At 44.2% G+C, this 15799-nt stretch overlaps 1 pseudogene; it reads right to left on the reverse strand.

Annotated features, from left to right (window-relative positions):
- Nucleotides 1–5183: 5183 nt before the first annotated feature.
- The window catches only part of LOC135057109 (zinc finger protein 135-like), a 111208-nt pseudogene continuing 100592 nt past the window's right edge, over nt 5184–15799 (reverse strand).

Here is a 15799-nt window from a genome sequence, read left to right on the forward strand (position 1 = left end):
AAGAAAAGTGTTACAAAATCAGACTTGTTTCATATTAAACATTATTGCTCTGTTATAGCTGGCCGGGCAATCTGCAGAAATTCAGCAATTTGAATTTTACATTTTCATATGACAAAAAAATAATATATAAACATCGCACAGATCACAGGGATTTCCAAGTGGCCACATTTTGACAATTAGTGTATAAATATGAACTGATTTTAAGCAGGTCAGAGTGCACTTGAAACAGGGTAAGTGACGGGCTCTCCCACCTGCGCAGGCTCTGATGTTATCCACTGGGTCTTGATCAATAATGCCACCTGATATTCCTCTATAGCACAGGTTCTCAAACTCGGTCCTCAGCACCCCACACGGTGCATGTTTTGCAGGTATCCTCACAGAATCACAAGTGAAATAACTAGCTCCACCTGTGGACCTTTTAAAATGGGTCAGTGAGTAATTAATACACCTGTGCACCTGCTGGGTTACCTGCAAAACATGCACTGTGTGGGGTCCTGAGGACCGAGTTTGAGAACCTCTGCTCTATAGTCCTCTCCAGCAGTGCAGTAGACTCTGGCTTTGTGCCAAAGTCTACTGCACATGTGCAGGTCTCCAGGAACATGGCACCAGCACCCTGTTCCTGTGTCACTATAGGATTGCCAATGTGAGGCACTCAGAGTTTAAAAAGAGGATGCATTTATATAAATAACTGATAATAAATAAAATAAATAATGTATCCACCTATGAAAAGCTAAATCCTCATTACATTCGATGAACTGTTTAAGCTTTTAACAAATATCAAATAAGGATGGTAAGCTTCCTTATGCTGGCCATACATCAGGACATTATCCTTCCAACCAGCCAACTAGATGGCTGGTTGGAAAGACAATCTGGCAGTGTGTGGGAGGAAACAATTATCAGCCGTTTGCTCCCACACTCTAAAAAACGTCCAGAAATGGTTGGGCCGACTAGTTGGGAAAATCAAACCTGTTTGATTTTCCCAACTAATCATTCAGGTGTAGGGGAAACTTTCCCCCCAACTGAACGATAAGTAGGTGGACACTGGCAAGCTGTGTCTGCCTACTTTTGTCACCATCACTGCTGGCCAACCAAGGATCCCCAGCAGCGGTGGCAGTGGAGCGGGAGCAGTGATGAGGTTCAGGGCAGCTGTCCATCACTGCTGCTGTGCTGCCCCTGTCATCATGGCGGCGGTGGAGGAGGAGTGCGCCAGGAGCAGGGAGGGAGCGATCGCAGCCAGCCAATGTGACGGAGAGGGACAGTTACAGCTGCACCGCCACCAATTAAATTGCGTTGCTGCGGCTCCATGGTCCCCCTTCCTCCTCCTCCTCCCCTGGAGCTGCTTCTCTCTGGTGGCAGCACACATAGATGGCTTGTAAGGAGTCAGTTTGACTCACTGCAATTCTGCTGACTCTAGGCCGAGGATGCGGGCAATTGAGCCCTCAGTGCAACTGTGCTGTGTGCCAGGCACCGCTGGCACACACATAGTTACGGCCCTGCTGCGCCCTAACCCTACCCACCTCCTCCTGAGCTCACTCTCTGCACCCTAACCTCACCCACCTTCCACTGACGTCTCTATCACTTACAGTATATCATACAGTGCCCACCCAGCCCGGCACATCCAGGTAGGCACCAGTGACATGACACGCACAGTAACAAATAGAACATGGCAAGAACATTAGTATACATATCTTTAATGATTCTTATTACACTTTCGCAACACATTATTGTTATTTATACACTTCTTAGAGGGACAAGTGGCATTCAGCCACACGGTGTCGAGCAATAACAGGTCTGTGATGCCCCGATGTTTAAAAAAAATGACAGGAGCTGATTGGCTGCTGCAATTTATCACTCACAGACAAATGTATCACTCATTGATAAATGAACCCAATAGTGAACTACTGTTTAATAATTTTACATTTTCATATGACAAAAATAAAGAACATATAAACCCCACACAGATCACAGGTATTTAAAAGTGGCCAAATTTTGACTATTAATGTATAAATATGAACTGTTTTTATGCAGGTCAGAGTGCACTTGAAGCAGGGTAAGTCCTGGGTTCTCACATCAGTGCAGGCTCTGATGTTATCCACCGGGTCTTGCTCAATAATGCCACTTGGTATTCCTGGTACCCCTCTCCAGCAGTGCAATAGACTCTGGCTTCATGCCAAAGTCTACTGTATGTGCGCAGGTCTCCAGGAACAGGGGGCACATGGCACCAGCACCCTGTTCCTGTGACATTATAGTATGTGAGGATTCTAGCATAATTACCTCGTCATAGGCTAGACCCACTTGTTTGAACATCAAACATATGTAACCCCCTTCTAGACATAGAAAAATAGAATTTGACGGCAGATAAGAACCACTTGGCCCGTCTGTCTGCCCATTTTTTTTATCCTTTAGGTAATCGCAACCCTTTTTAAACCTTAATTCTTTGTAAGGATATTCATATGCCTATCCCAAGCATGTTTAAATTGTTCTACAGTCTTAGCTTCTACCACCTCTGATGGGAGGCTATTTCACTTATCCACTACCCTTTCTGTGAAATAATTTTTCCTTAAAATTTCCCCTGAACCACCCCCCCCTCCAGTTTTAGTGTATGTCCTCGAGTTCTAATACATCTCTTCCTTTGAAGAATGTTTCCCTCCTGAACTTTGTTAAAACCTTTGGTATATTTGAAAGTTTCTTTTATGTCTCCTCTTTCCCTTCTCTCCTCCACACTATACATGTTAAGATCTTTTAGCCTTTCCGGGTAAGTTTTGTGATGTAGGCCATGCACCATTTTAGTTGCCCTTCTTTGTACACTCTCTAATGTATTTATATCCTTCTGGAGATATGGTCTCCAGAACTGGACACAGTATTCCAGATGAGGCCGTAACAATGACCTATACAGTGGCATTATTACTTCTCTTTTCCTACTACTGATTCCTCTCCCTATGCAACCAAGCATCTGACTTGCCTTTCTCATTGCTTTGTTGCATTGCTTTCCTGCCTTTAAGTCACTTGAAATAGTGACTCCTAAATCCCTTTCCTCCTCAGTAGTTTCCATTATAGTACCCTTGATACTATATTTAGCCTTTGGGTTTTTGAGACCGAAGTGCATGATTTTGCATTAAACTGTAGTTGCCATGTTCTTGACCATTTTTCAAGCCTAGCTAGGTCATCAATCATTTGTTTTACCCCTCCTGGTATGTCTACCCTGTTGCATATCTTTGTATCATCTGCAAAAAGGCATACCTTCCCTTCAATACCATTTGCAATGTCACCAACAAAGATATTAAAGAGAACTGGTCCAAGTACAGATCCCTGGGGTACTCCACTGGTGACATTTCACTCCATAGATTGCACTCCATTGACTACAACTGTCTGTTTCCTATCCTGCAACCAGGTTCTTATCCATTTAACTATTTTATAATCCACCCCCACACTTTCAAGTTTATTTAGCAGTCTGCGATGTGGGACAGTGTCAAATGCCTTACTAAAGTCTAGATATGCTACATCTACAGCTCCCCCTTGATCTATTATTTTCATCAAAGAGTCAAAAAAGTCAATAAGATTTGTTTGGCATGATCTCCCACCAGTAAATCCATGCTGTTTTGGATCCTGTAAGTTGTTTGATTTAAGATATTTCACAACTCTTTCTTTTAGTAGTTTTTCCATTACTTTCCCTACTACTGATATAAGGCTTACTGGTCTGTAGTTACTTGCTTCTTCCTTGCTTCCACTTTTGTACAGTGGAAGTACATTTGCTCTTTTCCAGTCCTCTGGAATGGGACCTGTATTTAGTGACTGGTTAAATAATTCTGTTAATGGTGCCACCAGCACATCTTTTAGCTCTTTTAGTATCCTTGGGTGTATCCCATCTGGTCCCATTGATTTATCCACTTTTAGTTTTGAAAGTTCAGTTAGGACCTTCTCCTCTGTAAATGTACTTTCATCTACCTTATTTTTATGAATGTCCTTGCAACATAACTGGGGCCCCTTCCCTTCTCCTTCTGTAGTAAATACTGAGCAAAAATAATTATTTAGGTGACCTGCTATTGCCTTGTCTCCATCCACCAAATTCTCACTCTCTGTCTTAAGTCTTATTATTCCTCCATTTGATTTTCTCCTTTCATTTATATACTTAAAAAAAGTTTTGCCCCCTTTATCTACTGACAGGGCCATTTTCTCCTCAGCTTCTGCCTTTGCACGTCTGATCACTTTCTTAGCATCCTTCCGTCTGTCAAGATACACCTCTTTGTCATTATTATTTTGAGTCTGTTTGTATTTCCTAAAAGCCATCTTTTTTGCTTTCACACTAGTTGATACTTATTTTGTGAACCACACTGGCTTCCTTTTCCTGGTGCTTTTCCTAACCCTTTTGATACAAAGGTCACTTTTCAGTTTTTCCCATCTCTCCTGCACCCCTTTCAAGTTCTTCCAGTCTGCAAATGAATCACTTAAACATCTCCCAATTATTGCAAAGTCAGCATGTCTAAAATCCAACACCTTTGTTTTTGTGTGACAGGAGTTGGATCCTGTCTTTATACTAAACCATACTGCTTGATGATCACTGAATCCCAGGTGCTCACCCACATATGTGTCTGATATCCTGTCACCAGTTGAAAGAATTAAATCTAATATTGAGTCTTTGTGAGTGGGCTCCCTCACCAATTGCTTGAGAGATGCTCCCTGTAAGGAATTTAGAAATTTGCCACTTGTAGCTGAACTTGCAAAGGACCCCTCCCAATTTACATCAGGTAAATTAAAGTCTCCCATGATTATGACTTCTCCCTTTAAAGCCATTTTAGAGATGTCCAACAATAGGTTCCTGGCCAAATCCTGCCCCTGCCCTGGTGGTCTATAGATCACCCCAAAGCGAATAATGTCCTTCTCCCCAGTTTCCGTGGTGACCCAAAGGGCCTCAGTTTTGTCCTCAACATTTTGTATTAAAGTAGCATTTATGCTTTTTTTTCACATACATTGCTACCCCTCCTCCTATTCTTCCCATTCTATCCTTCCTAAATAAATTGTATCCTGGTATAACTATGTCCCAGTCATGATTCTCAGTCTTGCATGCTGCATTTGCCCTTGAAATATAACAAGATATTATTTCTGTGTAAAACAAGTCCCTCATTGACAGCACATATATGGCCTCTTACCTGTGTGACATCTTTGATGTTTAACATTTTCCACACTCAAGGGCATGGAAATGGTTTCATACCTGTGTGACTTCTCTCATGTATAGTAAGATGTGATTTCAGTGTAAAACATTTCCCACACTCAGAGCATGAAAATGGTTTCTCCCCTGTGTGACGTCTCTGATGTTTAACAAGAACTGATTTATGTGCAAAACATTTCCCACACTCAGAGCATGGAAATGGTTTTTCACCTGTGTGACTTCTCTGATGTTTAACAAGAGCGGATTTCTATGCAAAATATTTTCCACACTCAGAGCATGGGAATGGTTTCTCACCTGTGTGAATTCTTTCATGCTTAACAAGAGCTGCTTTCTCTGCAAAATATTTTCCATACTCAGGGCATGAAAATGGCTTCTTACCTGTGTGACTTCTCTTATGTATAACAAGATGTGATTTCTGCGTAAAACATTTCCCACACTCAGAACATGGAAATGGCCTCTCATCTGTGTGACGTCTCTGGTGTCTACAAACACTGACTGACGTACAAAACTTTTACCACATTCAGAGCAGGTAAAGACTGAATCACCTCTAAGACCAGCACTATGAGTAACAATATTTGAGGTATCAGGAGAACATTCCCCATGATTAGAGGGATCAGATGATAGATCAGCACTGTGAGGTACAGGATGTATATTTAGAGTAATGGGGATGTCTCCTGGAGAGTCCTGTGTGATGTTATCTTCTATTTTAATATCTGCAGACAAAAAATCTTCCTCCAAAGTCTTCCTGCTTGTGCCTCCATCTATTGAAAAAAAAATGTTTGACAATATAATTTTATCATCATGAGGAACAAATTATCATATTATTAGTGAGTTCAAGATGTTCAGTTGTTTTATTTCAATTACCCAACTACAGGTTCTTACAATTATACATGTACATACAGTAAGTAGGACTCTATTGCTACACAGATAAAACACTGGCTTATAATAGAACTGGATCCATCTGATAAGTGTGTGAGCTACAACACTTGTCCTAGTCTCCTCTGAGAAACCACAGGCTATGATCTAAGGACTTTTCGCCATCAGTGGAAAGCAATATAACAGGAGGAGCCTCACACACTAATATAGTTCTACATGTATCAGTGCCCAAGCTATCACAGTGCAGGTGAGTAGTGTGGATGTTAGTTATTTGATACCTCTAATGCTTTGGGAACACATCTTCAAAGGTCCCATGTGTCTCACAAGCAGATGTTGATCCCATCACGGTGCAGACATTAATTCCTACATAACACCATCATGTTTTTCTTGGTAGGAAGCATGTTCGAAACAGGGATAGAGCGCACCACAGGTGTGCACCAAAAGGTCTGTGATTTTGTGGGGAAGGGGTGTAGTCACAGAATTGTTTCCTCCTCTTCTGCTAGATGCTTACTGTGCTGTCACTGTGAGGCACGCTGCTTGCCCTAACGTAACGGGCACTGTCTGAATGGACTGGGAGAGAGTTCATGACTCCCAGTCCCAAGAGACACTGCAAGAGGCAGGTTACAAGCGGAGCACAGACAGGCAGCTGCATTGCTGCCTGCTGTAATGTGAAATGTAAGCAGTGTGCCAGACAGAGACGGAGCACATACAAAATAGATCGCGGGTGGCAAATGTGCTGTGTGCAGAGCACCATCTGCACCACCACAGTTAAGGCCGTGGTAGGAAGAATCAAGACTAAGTCCTGATATCCTCCTCTGAGACCTACAAATTATAATTTCTGTATGCCAGGGCCATAGGGAAGGAGGAATATGTAACCACTGTGCAACCCCATAGGACAATAGGGTGGATTGTGCCCAATCCCTACCACTGCTTGTAACAAGTTGAGTTTGTAGGTACTCTGTCGCAAATTCAAGTACTGGTGCGTTACACACTATTACTGCACTTTTGTTATCCACATATTGTCTGGCTAGTTACCAAGTTACTGGTAGAACGTATCAGAAAAAAATTAAAAAACACTGATCACAGACTGCGCTCAAACCACTTTCTTTCCCAGAATATTATAGCGGCTGATAGCTCCTGACTCCACCACTGTACAGATACATTCCCCTCATTAGTCTGTACTGAGGAGGAAGTATGATAATAAATTGCTGTAATGGTTGGGCAAGGAGAATACATGACTCTTCTCTGTAATATGTGATTATTACTCACCTGTGCCGATATCTATAGGGATTTTCTCATCCTTAAAATGCTGTTCACCCCTCACATACGTCTCTTCTACCTCTATATCTTCTGTATTCATATCAGTCACATACATCTTCTCCTCCCTCTATATTTTCTGCCTTCATATCAGTCACATACATCTCTTCTACCTCTATATCTTCTGCCTTCATATCAGTCACATACGTCTCTTCTTCTTCTCTCTCTATATCTTCTGCCTTCATATCAGTCACATACGTCTCTTCTTCTCCCTCTGTATCTTCTGCCTTCATATCAGTCACATACATCTCTTCTCCTCCCTCTAGATCTTCTGCCTTCACATCCATCACATACGTCTCTTCTTCTCCCTCTATATCTTCTGCCTTCATATCAGTCACATACGTCTCTTCTTCTCCCTCTGTAGCTTCTGCCTTCATATCAGTCACATACGTCTCTTCTTCTCCCTCTATATCTTCTGCCTTCATATCAGTCACATACGTCTCTTCTTCTCCCTCTGTATCTACTGCCTTCACATCAGTCACATACGTCTCTTCTTCTCCCTCTATATCTTCTGCCTTCATATCAGTCACATACGTCTCTTCTTCTCTCTCTGTATCTTCTGCCTTCATATCAGTCACATACGTCTCTTCTTCTCCCTCTGTATCTTCTGCCTTCATATCAGTCACATACGTCTCTTCTTCTCCCTCTATATCTTCTGCCTTCACATCCGTCACATACGTCTCTTTTTCTCCCTCTATATCTTCTGCCTTCATATCAGTCACATACGTCTCTTCTTCTCCCTCTGTATCTTCTGCCTTCATATCAGTCACATACATCTCTTCTTCTCCCTCTATATCTTCTGCCTTCATATCAGTCACATACATCTCTTTTTCTCCCTCTATATCTTCTATCTTAAAATAAATAATATAGCATAATTAATAAAAAAATAAAATAAAAAAAAAACAGGCCGGTGGCGGCGGCCATCTTGGTTGTGGCGTCTGCCGGAAAGCAGGCGCCGCACAGAAACAGCTGACCGGCGGGCCGCGGCGGTGACAGAGGAGATTTAACGGAGGGCGCAGACGGTGCCTGGAGGTTAGGGAGGGTCTGGCCCCACGGAGAACCAGCAGGGTAATAAGGAAAAAAAAAAAAAAAGCTGCACACCACGGACGGCGGCCATCTTGGAGGTGGCAGGATAGGCCCCTCTTCCCTGAATTGTGCTGCCCCCGCTGGAGCTAAATGGAATCACGCTCCTTGTACCACCAGAGTTACTATAAGTGATTTTACATCCCAGATCCTCCACCCTGCAGCTGCTGCTATACCTTTCCATAGTCCCAGAGAAAGAAGTGCGTTAAACCGGGACGCTCACCTGGGGATCCCTCTCACTGATTTCACAGATTAATAGGACCTAGGTCCTGTAAATGATGTAGCAATACGGATGCCTGACTTCCCCCCTCACCCGGACCAATTGTTGAACACGTAACATTCACGTCAACCTTTCTCGACACCACTCCTTAAACGGACGTTTTTATACTACCAGGTATTATGAGCAGAGCGAACACCAGAGCAAAAAAAACGGGAGCTTCACAAGATATCTCGCAACATTTCTCACGCCGGGAAAAACTGTCTGACACCTCATCTCCACCCCCACCAATGCCTACCCCCACCATGGATCAGGCGGAAGCACCATCAACCAAGGCGGATATTCAATCCCTTCAAAACATGATCTTAGACCTTAAGAACTCCTTCACGACAGCTCTGCAATCAGCAATCGGGGAATTAAAATCAGATATGGCGGCTCTAGACTCCCGCACAACCGTGCTGGAATCAAGGGAAGACCACCACCAGAACTTCCGTAAACAAGTGGGCGAAGACATGAGCTACCTTTCCAGCGAGCTGGAAATCCTCAAAGATAAGGTTGAGGATAGCGAAAATCGCGAAAGACGGAACAATTTACGCGTCCGCAATATTCCAGAATCTGTCTCAACTTCCGAACTGGAACCATACCTCCGACGCTTGTTCCTTCACTTGGTCCCGTCGCTTACGGATTCAGCCATCTCGATAGAGAGAGCGCACCGCGCCCTGAGACCTAAACCGAAGGATTCGGACCCTCCCCGCGACGTCATCCTCCGGTTTCTGTCCTTCAAGATCAAAAACAGTATCACACTGGCGTGCAGGAATTCAACCACAATTTTATTTGAAGACTCCCGGATTCAGATTTACCAAGACTTGTCACCGGTGACCATTGCCAAACGGCGTGATTTACGTGCCGTCACCTCTACACTGCGCGACAATGGGTACAAATACCGCTGGGGTTTTCCTTTTCGCCTCATTGTGGAGATTGATGGCAAAGTTCACACCATCCGCTCTCCTGATGAAGGGGACAAGCTTCTTCGAAAGCTGCAGTTGTCCCCGGTTGCTACTTCATAGCTCTGCCGCTCATCACGTTTATTTTTTAACTTTATGTTTTTATAACGTCTAGTATGATTGATTTTGCTCACAACTTTGCTCAAATGCCATGTAATCTATGTTTTAGTTACCGTATTAGTATACTAACGTCCCTTTTACTGTTTTCACACAATGCTTTTGTTGGTGGACTTTTATACTCCGCGTGTTGCAGCATTTTTGTCTCGCCGGTCTGGCCGGCGGCTCGGAGACATGGCCCGGTGGTCGGTGTCCTAGATTGACCCCATCTTTTACGCCATGGAGCCGGTCTCTGGGCGCCGACCTGTTCGGCGACGTTACTGTGTGCTCTAATGTTATTTTGTTATTATCCTATTGATACTAGTTGTAACATGATTACTTTGTCGTTAGCGTTTGGTATCTAGGACTGATCCGCCCCAGAGCTAAGTCTTGGATGGCTATACGAAAGTTCATTATTATTATTTTTGGTGTATTAATGGTCTCGGGTGGGGGGTGTCGGGGCTCTGTCTTGACACACCCTCCCCCGACTCATAGGGATCAAAGGTACATTCAAACATAGTGGGTTGATACCCTCTTTTGCTTTACTGCATTTTTATCCCGCAAGTGAGCTCTTTCTCCTTTCTAGAGCTCAATCTTGGCAGTCGAGTATCCTGCCTACTGGATACTACGCCTGCTTATTTCTTTTTTCTTTTTTCTCTTGCTTCTCTTTCTTCTATTATCTTCCTCCCTTAGACCCCCATTACAAGATAGTGGCAAGTTGACATATCTGAGTCCACCGACAAACAGTCCTAGTTATTAAGTACTGTTCGTGTACAGTAATATACATTCGCAATCTCCTCTTTCTATCTTTCTCTTTTGTTCTTTTCGTCTACTCTAGCAGAGTCCGGGATCTTAGGGGTTACCAGCGAACCACCCCCACTCTTGCTTTAATCATGCCGTTAACATGCCTGTCCATCAATGTTAAGGGACTGAATACTCCCCAGAAACGCTCTCATCTCCACAGATCTCTTAAAACATTAAAAGGCGATGTGGTTTTCTTACAGGAGACACATTTGAAAGCTGATTCCCACCCCTCCCTGACGTCTAAACAATTTCCCATGGCCTGGTACTCCAATCACACAGCAAAAAGACATGGGGTGGCCATCTTGGTAAAAGGGTCAGTCCCTTTCCAATTTCTAGATTGTAAACACGACAATGAGGGACGCTATATAATGGTGCGAGGAAAAATTGGACACGAGGAGGTTACCTTGGCTAATCTATACGCTCCAAATACTGCCCAATCTAAATTCTTCCGTAAGTTTTTCCATGACCTTCACTCATATAGACGAGGCAAAACACTTGTCGGCGGTGACTTTAATATGGCTCTCGCAAACATGGACAGATCCGGCCCTTTGCGCAGCGGTCAAACCCTAAACTCCTCAATATTACACAAGTGCATGGCCGAGGCTGGTTTGTTTGATGTATGGCGCTTTCTCAACCCGACCACCAGAGACTACACTTTTTATTCCAATCCACATGACGTGTACTCTCGCATTGATATGTTCTTGAGTTGTGCACCCCTCTCCCGGTCCGCTCACTCTTCCTCGATAGTCCCACTTACCTGGACTGACCACGCAGCTCTAGCAGCGGCATTTGACATTTTTGATATCCCCGACGGTAGACTGACATGGAGACTTAACGAGACGTTATTGAAGATCCCTAAATTCCAAGACTTAATTAAAACTGAGCTTAGAGAATATTTTGCGGTTAATGTGGAAAGTGATTGCAGCATAGCCACTATATGGGAAGCCCATAAGGCGGTTATCAGGGGGTCTATCATACAATTTGCATCCCACCGTAAGAGAATCTGGGAAAACCAAATTGCTTTATTAACAAATAACATTGCAACACTGGATCAGGAACACAAACGTACACGCTCTAAAAAAACTGTAGCCGAACTTTCTAAAGCACGCGATGGCTTACAATCACTTTTGGCGGAAAACGTCGAGCGCTCACTTCGGTGGGCTAACCAAACGTTTTACGATAAAAGTAATAAAGCACACACCTTGTTGGCCAATCGCTTGCGCGCCAAAAAGGCTAACCAATGCATCCACTCTATAAGACAGCCCTCAGGTAATATTACTTATGACCCCAAAAAAATCAATGGTGTCTTTTTTGATTATTATAAGACACTCTATAATCTTGACCCCCCGTCCGACCCTTTAGCACAAGCCGATCAGACACAACATTACCTAGACACATGCGCCCTCCCCCGGTTAGACGAGGAGACTAACACTGCTCTCAATGCTGACATCTCTGCTGAGGAAATTGAGGCTGCGTTAAAAACCCAGAAACCCTCCAAAGCACCTGGCCCGGATGGATATCCAATGGTGTACTATAGAACCTTCGCCCCTCAACTTATTCCACATATGGTTTCTTTGTTTAACAAAATACTCCAGGGCACACCATTTCACACGGACTCCACGACATCCCGTATTATAGTAATTCCAAAACCCGGAAAGGACCCCTCGTATTGCTCAAACTACAGACCCATATCTTTGATAAACACCGATCTCAAACTTTTTGCCAAAATTCTGGCATCACGCCTAAACGCTGTGCTGCCGTCACTAATAGATCCTGATCAAGTAGGATTTGTTCCCGGCCGTCAGGCTTCGGACAACACCAGACGTATTGTCAACTTGATTCACCAAATAAACACGACAAAAATACCAGCGATTGCTCTGGCTCTAGATGCCGAAAAGGCATTTGATCGCATTTCTTGGCCATTTTTGTTTTCTACCTTATCCGCATTTGGCTTCCATGGACACTTTATCACAGCAATAGCGGCTCTCTATTCGAACCCCTCATCAGCGGTCTTGACCAATGGCTTGAGCTCACATCGAATCAACCTAAAGAATGGTACTAGGCAGGGCTGCCCTCTCTCACCCCTACTTTTTGCTCTATGCATTGAACCCCTTGCGGCCCGAATCAGACTTAATATGGATATTGGGGGCGTTACAGTGGGTCAGAATCCGTATAAAATATCTTTGTTTGCAGATGACGTATTCTTGACTCTCACTAACCCTTTGATATCTCTCCCTAACTTACAGAAAGAACTACTTTTATACGGTTCCCTCTCTGGCTACAAAATAAATCACACCAAATCCGAGGCCCTTACATTTAATGTTCCACCCCATACCCATAGGATTTTAACGTCTTCTTTCCCTTTTCTTTGGAGACCCTCGGCTATTAAATACCTTGGCATATTTATTACTAAATCCTACACCACCCTATTTCAGGCTAATTATGTTCCCATAATTAAAACTCTCACACAAGACCTAGATAAATGGGACCGTTTATTTATTTCATGGATCGGCCGGATCAATGCCCTAAAAATGAACCTCCTCCCCCGTATTCTTTACCTGTTTCAGACCATTCCAATAATGGTGCCCCGAGTGACCTTGGCGTCCTTGCAATCACAGTGCAACAAATTTGTTTGGGCTCATCGTAAATCTCGATTACGACGAGCTATGTTGACTAAGAGCACCACCTCAGGGGGTTTGGGATACCCTGACCTTCAGGCTTATTTTAACGCATGTCACCTTAACCACATAGTGTCCTGGCACTCCCCCTTAGGGATCAGAAAATGGGTAGATATCGAGAATTCACTATACCAGGGCGTCCCCCTCGATTCTCTTACCTGGCTCCCCAGGTCCTGCAGACCAGCCTCGGCCTACTCAGTCCCCACGATTAAATTCACACTCAGACTGTGGGATAAACTCCGCAGCACCCATAATCTATCTTCACACCCCTCACCCTTATCACCCATCTGGGGTCACCCCGCCTTTCCCCCAGGTTGCGAGCGAAGAATAGCGGCCCCATGGCAATCCCAGGGTATCACGAGATTCACCCATATTAAAGGCCTCTCAGCACCGACCACATTTGGAGAAATTCAAGAGCGCTTTGGTATCCCATCCTCGTGTCAATACCATTATATCCAAATTCTCAGCTTCATCAAATCTCAGCTTAGAACCACCCCTCTGAAAACACCCACCTCCTATGAGTATATGTGTTTACGTTCAATTGGCAAAAAGGGGAATATCTCAACAATATACAACTCAATCTTGGCACCAGACCCCCCAATCCGAGAACCCCACGAATTAGCCTGGGAATCAGACCTCTCCCATCCGTTGGATGACGATCAATGGGAGGAAATTAGATTGCGTATCGCTAAGGCTTCTATCAGCGTAGCACTTAAGGAAACATGTTATAAGGTCTACACCAGGTGGTATCTGGTCCCCTCCAGACTTCACGCCATTTTCCCCACAACATCAAACCTGTGTTGGAGACACTGTGGAGAGGAGGGAACTTTTTTTCACATATGGTGGACATGCCCCTCTATCCGCCCCTTCTGGAACACGGTCGGAGCACTTATTGCTCAAACCTGCGGGTATACCTTTGACCTCTCCCCTGACATTGCTTTGCTTCACGCCCCCATACCGTCAATACCCAAAACCCAAGACAAGCTAATCATGCAACTTTGCATGGCGGCTAAAGCACTGATCGCCAAATGTTGGAAAGACCACAAGCCACCTTCCAAGGCTGTACTGATGACTAAGATTAATCACATAGCCAATATGGAATACATTACAAGCCTACAGAATAACACTGTGGCACAGTTCCATAACACCTGGTCTCCTTGGTACCTCGCCCGCTCTCTATTGATGCCCGGACTCTGCTAATAATGCTAATAATACTGCTAATATTACTAATATAGCTAATACTGCTAATACCGCTAGCATTACTATCTTATCTAGCTCGCCAATTGTCCCTCCTTATGGTATTAAAACAAAAGAATATCTCCAACCTCTTGCTTTCTTTTAGGGAACCTTCTTAATCTTCCTCCTTTACCAACGCCCGTCTTCTCGATTCTTCACTCCCCTCCCCCTCCTTCTCTTTCTTGCTTCTATCCTCCATAGACTTACACTTTGTTTAGATATAGAATCGACCCGATAAATTAAAAATAAATTGAGAATTGTTTAGGTTCACAGGTGGACTTTTACAAGGCACATTTTGATGGTACCGGTTCACCTTTATCTTAATAGAAGTGTCTTTATTAAGAGGGTATGACATGTACACACCCCATTTCAATGTTTATTTCCTAAACCTGTACAACCTAATTATTGTTACTGTTTTGGACACTGTTCATTCTCAATAAAAAACTTTAACTTTAAAAAAAAAAAAAAAAAAAAATTAAAATAATACTTTACTAATATTTCTGCAGCGGGGTAAACTGGTATTCCACAGGGAATAACATTGGGTTGTAGAGTTGGATCAGGCTAAAGCTTTGACTGTTCCCAGGATACCTTGTACCGCCTCCTCTATAACCCCGCCTTCGTGCACAGGAGCTCAGTTTGTAAGTTGGTGCCTGCAGGCTGCTAACAGGAAGGGCTGCGCTAGACAGCCCTGAAAAGAGCATTTCTGAAGAAAGAAGCCTTCAAGGGCCGCAGCACAGGCACTTAGTAGTGCGATATGTCAGTCTGACATAGCGTGCTGCAGCTCCCTCACCTCCCCAAGCGGCGAAGTATACTCCCGCGTCCTGGTTGCTGGGTACTTACAGCGGAGGCGCTCCGGCTTCATCAGGCACACACCCGCCACTGCTCTCCAGGTTCACGTGGCCGCAAGTTCAGGGAGGAGGTAAGAGGGTTCCCCAGGCGGAACCCGCCGAAATCGCAATCCGGCGCGGTTTACGGAGATGGACCGCATCGCTGGTGTGGACACTGTGACCGGGCAGGGACCCCACTATATCCACCACGGCAAAGAGCACAGGTCGTATTTACTAAAATCCGTTCAGTATAGGCCCCGCAGTACCCGGTGGTGAAGTCTAGCAGAGGGGATAAGGCTCTGACCTGTAGCCCCTCCCCCAGGCGCCATTTACTGCAAATGTTCCTGCCCCGGAGCTGCATCTATCTCTCTCTCTCTCCCAGTCAGCATTTGGGCGCCATTACACATACCGTGCATTTACAGGACACTTAAGTATTCTACATGTTGTTTAGACAGTGTTAGTTAAGAACAAGTGCATAACTTCAGGGATATTTA

Source organism: Pseudophryne corroboree, chromosome 3 (genome assembly GCF_028390025.1).
Source record: "Pseudophryne corroboree isolate aPseCor3 chromosome 3, aPseCor3.hap2, whole genome shotgun sequence".
Classification (NCBI taxonomy): Eukaryota; Metazoa; Chordata; class Amphibia; order Anura; family Myobatrachidae; genus Pseudophryne; species Pseudophryne corroboree.